The sequence below is a fragment of the Dendroctonus ponderosae genome, unplaced genomic scaffold (assembly GCF_020466585.1).
Source record: "Dendroctonus ponderosae isolate FM_Combo_2020 unplaced genomic scaffold, Dpon_F_20191213v2 Dpon_F_20191213_3, whole genome shotgun sequence".
Lineage (NCBI taxonomy): Eukaryota > Metazoa > Arthropoda > Insecta > Coleoptera > Curculionidae > Dendroctonus > Dendroctonus ponderosae.
This window is the reverse complement of record NW_026018508.1, coordinates 13,777,949-13,784,943: the sequence shown is the minus strand read 5'-3', so window position 1 is coordinate 13,784,943 and position 6,995 is coordinate 13,777,949. Positions and strand designations below refer to the sequence as shown.

Sequence of the window (6,995 nt, the reverse complement as noted above, 5' to 3'; positions counted from 1 at the left end):
AGTTACGGCTTAACAATATCAAGGCGATCAATAAACTCTCTTCTGTTTAAATTCTTATAGCGTAGATAGTTTTTAGTCTTAGAAAAGACAACACTCCAGAACAAGGTTTTTGGAGGAAAACCGGAGAAATAGCGGTAAAAACAACGTGCAACTACCAATTGATCCAACAATTTACGTAATATTTTCCGCAACTCCATTAAGTGTTGAGATTCTGCAAAAGTTGTAACTCAAGCAAACTTTTCAGGACGTTTCGCTGCCATACATAACTTACACCTTCAGACGTGTGTTCGCTTCGGATACATCGGACATACCGGATCATTAATACATTTAAGCTCTCACTGCACCTTGATTTGCATTGATTTTTTATTGTAAATGCATTTCTCAGTTTCAATGTGCTTGCAGATTTTACAGAAACCTTATGGATCGTTAAAATTGGAAAAATGACATAAATCGTCGCATTTTCCTTCGCTTATTTATATTGGAGCCAAGCTTCAGTCGAAGAAAGTGTTTCATTTATTGCCACTAAAAAAGTACTTTCATTTAGCTTGTGCTTCAAATCATCTCCTCTTCAAGTGAATATTTCTGGTGATTTATGTATGTAAACAATATATTCATTTACGGGCGTTTTGATCTTAGTCTATACAAAGTGGGTTTAAAGTGGTGGTTTCCACCCATTTTTCCCACACAAGTCGCCAAGTGGTAGACAACCTTAATTTTTATATGCTTTAAGGGAATTTCAATTATATAATTTACATTTTCCTTAGAAACTTCTATGCAAATATTCGCTTTCTGTGATTAACTTGGATACCGATGTACATAGTGACTTAAAAAAACGTATAAGAACATTATCAGATAATATGGAACTACCGCAGCTAACTTATATACGCGAAAATAACCCTACGCGCATTAACATACACATAAAGAAAAATCGTTTGTAAACTGATTGATTAAAAGCTCCTTAACAATGAGCCTATTACGACCTGAACAGTCGAATCGAAAATAATCAACGGTTTTCGGGAAATGTTATAGTTTGTTCGATCGGGACGGAGAAACGCCAACAAACCCCACATGTGCTTGCACATGGTATCTTTACTTACACGGTAGGAGATTCTAAAATTAACTCCACGCACTCTCCCACATCGACGTCTATGCCTTCCTAAGGTCTGTCTACATTAGTGTGATTCAATTTATAATTAAAACAATTTGTTGAAAGTATGTCAAGACATACTGTTGGTTCATTTCAAGCTTCTTCAATTGGTTCACTGTTTGTTGAGATTTTCTAATCGATTTTCTGTATTAAAAGTTAATCCAGGTTAAGGGATTTGCTGATGCAAAATGATCAACTGGTTGAAAACTATGCAATTCGGGGCTTTTAATATAATATTTTAACGGTAGTAAGCCATAATAAGTTGGATCTCCTTTGATCCCAACCACATCTATTTATACATGTTTTCAATCTTCGGAATATGTTTTTATAATTTAGCAATTCTTAAATAGTGCTTTGCACACCATCCATTCGAAAACCCATTGTTCAACAGGCAAATTAATTCGAATTATATTTTCCTATTGCTCACTCGGTTATTTAATTTTTTTACTCTGTGTTCAGTACTTCTTTTGCCTAATTTATTTTCTTCAGACTAGGAGTATCGAGATTTTGCGCAAATTGAATAGAGCTTGATGCAATTTGTTTGTCAGATTCCCTACCAAGTAATTTTAATTTTAGAAACTTTATATCGTTGCTGTTATTATGGTGCTACTAGTTTTTTTTCTTAATGGGGAGTGATGCACCTATATTTATTTGCTTTGGATCCACAGGATCGTAATTGAATATTTTTTTCTGTCCATATGTTTGTTGCCCTGATGATTTGTTCTATTGAAAGAATTGCCACATTTAATTGGCCAGGTTTTCGACGATTTGCATACGTTATACAAATAATAACAGTAATAGCAAAATTTGGAAAAATCGAAATATGCAATGTTTCCTTATTAGCAAAACTGAGTGGTAAATATGCACACAATTTTTACTTTGCGTGGAAATTTTTTGGAATTTTTATGAAAACGGCGAGGAAGGAGGTGCAGTTAAAAGCGGCAAAGCAAGTGCGTTTTTTAAGTAATATTTTTAATAATTTATTTATATTTTTGCACAAATGTTGAGAAAAACCAAATTACCCAAGGAAAAAGGGAGTAGCCTTAGATTTTATACAGTTAATTTAATCTTCCATGGATAATGGGTTGGTCGTCACTGTGCTCCTATTAATGAGGTTTGAATCATAATTTGCAGCAGTTTCAGAATAAATCAAGCGGGGTCAAATCGGAAAAATCCAGAGGCGATTTTGAACGATCAGGATTTACTTTCCGAATTCAGTTAATGGCAATTCGATTCCAACTTTCGGCATCGAAAAATGTATCGATTTTGGAAGGAAACATATGCAACTTGGGCAGTTCGTCTCTGCGTCGAACTCCTGTTTCCAAACGGTCCATTCTAAATTTAAGCAGCACGCGTCTGATACAACGTGAACCTGGTTTATTTTCAGCTTTTGATGAGTAAAAAAAACAGAAGGCAATACACTGCATACTCGTCGCCCTCCAATGCGTAAGCCGACTTAAGTGAGAGAATAAAAAAAAATATATAGAAAAATTGAAAACAAATCGGGAAACCTGATTTATCAACTAAATTTTACTGCTAAATGGTAACAGCTAACACCATGAGTAAAAGGGATTATAAAGAGTCGAGAAGGAGAAAGAAAGGCAAAGAACGCGTATAAAGTGGCATATTTTGCGGGAAGATCTTTGACCAATTGAAAGCATTTAATACAAAAGTTTAGTACAGCCTACAAAGAAATAGGAGGTTTTTGCCGTTTGGGTATAATAGAAAAAGATCGGGTTGGAAACATCGACAAATCACTGGTTTAAACATCAATCAAATCGCCATCCATTCGCTTTCTTAGCGATTTAAACAGCTTACGCATGAAAAATACCAATTTAAAATTAAAATTTACTTCAGTTGGCCTTTGCTCCAACGCATGGTTAATGATTTTTAGGTGTTTTTGACCTGATGAAAATGATGACAGATTTTAATCCAGTTGTTATGGAAATTTCAGTTTTTAAGGAACAATTTTCCTTCGCAGTGCCCGAGAAAACGTAGATAAATTGTAAAAGAGTTTGCAGAACAAGGAAGAATTAAGGGATGGAGGAAAATTAATAACGCAGATGGAACAGTGTTGCTATTGGAAAAATTAACTGTTTAAAAAGTAGTTCAACTAATATCCAGATAAAGTGGATAAATCAGCGATAAAAAGCCACAGTTCCTTTCTGGCCTTTCTGGCCGAATGTGGCAATGCAAAAAAAGGATAGATGCCTCCACATCTAACACATAATGGGATTTTTATCAGCTTCCATCGCCATTAAATCTTCGCAATCGAATTATCGATAAGATTCCACACGTGAAACCGACGTTCGCAATCTGAGCCATCTTTAATTTCGCACTTGGTTCGCCCAACAATTAAGATAACAGCAATTTTCAGCGTATCCAGGCTGGAATTTATGGACCTGGTATTGTCTTATTGCATTGTCAGATAGCCAGATCTCCATTAACTGCGTTATCCTGAGTCAATTTGGCTTTGTTTGTGCCAGGATTGGGCAAAAAAGTGGCAAATAATAAAGCGATTCGCACAGTGTAATGATAAATACACACAGACGCATCCTCTAATTGTTCCCATCTGGAATTGCTCTGGAAGAGAGCGGCTGGATGCTTTGCTTTGCATATAATAACATGGCAGCCTTCTCTTGTTTTAAATTCCGCTGTATTCGTACTATCTTAGTCAAACACATTAGGGTGTTGTTATATGCAAAATTATTCATAACATGGGGTTAGCATTGTAGTGGTGTTCTTAGACGAAATGGTAAATGGCTGGCTCTATCGAGAGTAATTTATTATACAAATATCTCAGATGGCACAAAATTGCATAAAATCAGTTGCGAGGACCAAAGTTTCGTTCCCTCAATTACAGTGTCGATATATTTATATATATATATATATATATATATTGATTATGACTATTGGGAAAATTATTTTAAAAAGAGTTAACTTTGGAGGCCAAAAGAATACCTATGGCTTCGACCTAATCATTCAGTTGTTAGTTTTGTTTTACCATCGGTTTATTGATATCTATTTTCCTAATCCAGATTTGACTTAAAGAAAATATAGCATATTAATCCCTTTGGGTCTCTGCATGAATGTGCATTGTCTTGTATTGATGAGTGCTATCTTCGGAACGATTTAGAAAATTTTCATGAAAATTACGCCCGATTTTTCTATAGATAACAAAATTTAGTGAAAAACAGGATCTTGTCGCAGTAAAAAGTATTTTGAAGACCATTGAAACCATTAAAAATTGTAAAACTCTTTTCAAATTCTCAATAATCAATAATGGAAATATTTGAAGTGTATTAGCGAAAAATAACCGGAGCTGTTCAGTTCGATTACATCACTTCGAAAAAACCTCAACAAGTTCGCCAGCTTGCATTGATGGAAACCACACGCTTGGCTTAAAAATAACCGGGAAAATATCGGTTATTTTTGCGAAATTTTAATCTGAATCAGAAGCGCGTTTTCGGTCGGGCTGACCAAAACAAAAATTGTGACGCAGGAAATTTTGGCCGCTGATTTGAAAATGATGATGAGCACCTCGAACGTTTTGAATGAATTTAGACAATGATACACAATAGCTAATTGGTTGGCAAAGGTGTGCATTTATTTACGCAACTAGACGATGTGATCGTAGAGCTTTTAGTGTAAAATCAACATTTTTTTGCTTTTCAATACAATGAGTAACTTACTGTCCTGCTAGTAACTTACTTCAGGTTGTCGTTGAAACACCCTGTATTAATTGTATTATTTACTGAAGAATCAGCAACACTAACAAATGTTTGGGAAAGCGGCGCAATCAGGTAGAAAAAAAGCAAAAAAGCGAAAACTCCCTCGTTCACTACATACGAATTAAAATACTTGACATTAGAGACTCTCGATTTGAAAAAGTTTGATACACAAAATATTCTATGTGCTAAGGTAGAAAAAAACCAAAAAATCCTCAAAACTGAGGCAAAGACAATGGGTATAGAAGAGCAAAAGTTGTTGAAAACGCTCGAAATTTGCAGAAGAAACATACTCAAAGTATGTTTGTTAAGAATCCATTAATGAAACGGAAACAGTTGTAGGAAAAACATGTAATATGTAGAAAAACAGCACAATTTTTAGAACTGTAAGAAATCCATCGCGACATCAATGTAAGTAAATGCAAAATTTAGTAAAAACTAAACTAATCCGCAAGATGAGAGGACTCAAGACGATAAAAAGAGACTTAAGGTTGAGTAAAAAAAAACAAGAATAAAAAAATATCAGTAACAAGTCGTAAGCAAATAAAGGAAACCAAAAAACATGGTGTTTTAAACAGAAGGCAAGCAGAAAAAATTAACGATAAATAAACCTTTTCCAAGAAAAGGTAGCAATAAAGCGATAGTGGAATAAAATGGAATATTAAATTTATTTCTTCATTAGACAACTTTACAAAAGCAAACTTGGACATATCACAACTATCTTGCCAAAAGATATAAGTAAAATCAAATCAAGAAGATACTAAAGGTAATCAAGAATTAATGAAATATAACAATATTTATTACTTTATTATTACTTCAACTTTTAACTCACAGCAATTATTTGCATTGAATCTGCTGTATATTTTAATCACATTTCAGCTTGAGCTACTTGCGAACATATTCTGGAAAAGCACACACTTATTAAACAATGAAGAGCCTAGTTTTACGTCAGCAGTTAACTTTTTTACTGGACTTAAACTCGCGGCTTATTGAAACATTAACCTACACATAAACGTAAAAATATGGCAGAATGAGTCATTTTTTAAGTATTTTGTATTTTTACGATGCCTCATACCGAACCTCTTCGTTTAGTTATTAAAGAGCTGTGGCACTTTGAGAGACTATGAGGGTATGCGAGGTAATTTCGCTCGGTTTAAAATGGCATTTCAGGTTTTCTTTAATAATGGCCCAGAATTTTCTGATAAAAAATCCTTCATAAGGTACTCCCGCTGACTCCGATTTTGTTAGTTTAATTATGCAATTTAAAAAGCAGAGATAAAACGGTTAGAAAGTCTATAAAAAAAATTCGAAACTGGCTGTTATCGAAAAATTGTATGTTCTTATTCTATTAATATTAAGTGTTTTTTTGTTAAAACTGAAAACCCAGCCGCTGGAAAGTTGAGTAAAACACAATGAATTCTGTACACATTTTAGAGGAAATGTAAAAAGCATTGTTCATCATAAGTCTGGTGAACATGTCTAGCACGTAAGCACAGGATAAAAGCTTTACTCGCTCCACTGCAACTAAAGTAAAAGTTTCAGCACCATTGGAAAACTTGGACTTTTCAAAATTGTACTTTCAGCGCGAAAGTGCTGATATGTCCCAGTGTTTGCGAAATTGGACGATCTCGACTTAATGTAAACGGAGCGCCGACTCTTTCGGAATTTAAATTTAAGTCGTTCTAGATTTTGTCAGTTCGTTAAAATAAAAAAGAATACGCCGCCAAGTTTCGTAGACTTTGGCCATTTGTTTAGCTTGCGCTCGCCCGCCAACTTTCAGAGATAAAACTTTAGGAAACGTTCAAATTGGTCCAGAATGGAGTCCGAAACTGGTGTTGAATAGCTAATAAAGTTGCCAGTCGGGGGGAAACTAAATCACCGTTTTTTTTTATTAAATAGAAGCAGTAAAGATATAAAGGGTTATCATGTGCTTTGCGAAATTAATTGGGTTTCTTGCTTGAGTGGGACTTTCTGCGGCATTTTGATCAGATGAATCGGAAAAGAACAGTAAAACTTGAAACTGTTGTTAGTAATATAATTGCACTACTAACTAATGGGTTTTTCGGGTTTTTTAGGCCGTCGTTCTGTAGAATTTGGAGGTAGTAGAAGAAGACACCGCG

General features: G+C 34.6%; 1 protein-coding gene across 1 annotated transcript in view; it reads left to right on the top strand.

Moving 5' to 3' along the window:
• LOC109537283 (E3 ubiquitin-protein ligase MIB1) overlaps positions 1-6,995 on the top strand; it is a 338,077-nt gene that overhangs the window by 318,153 nt on the left and 12,929 nt on the right. The window lies entirely within an intron of this gene.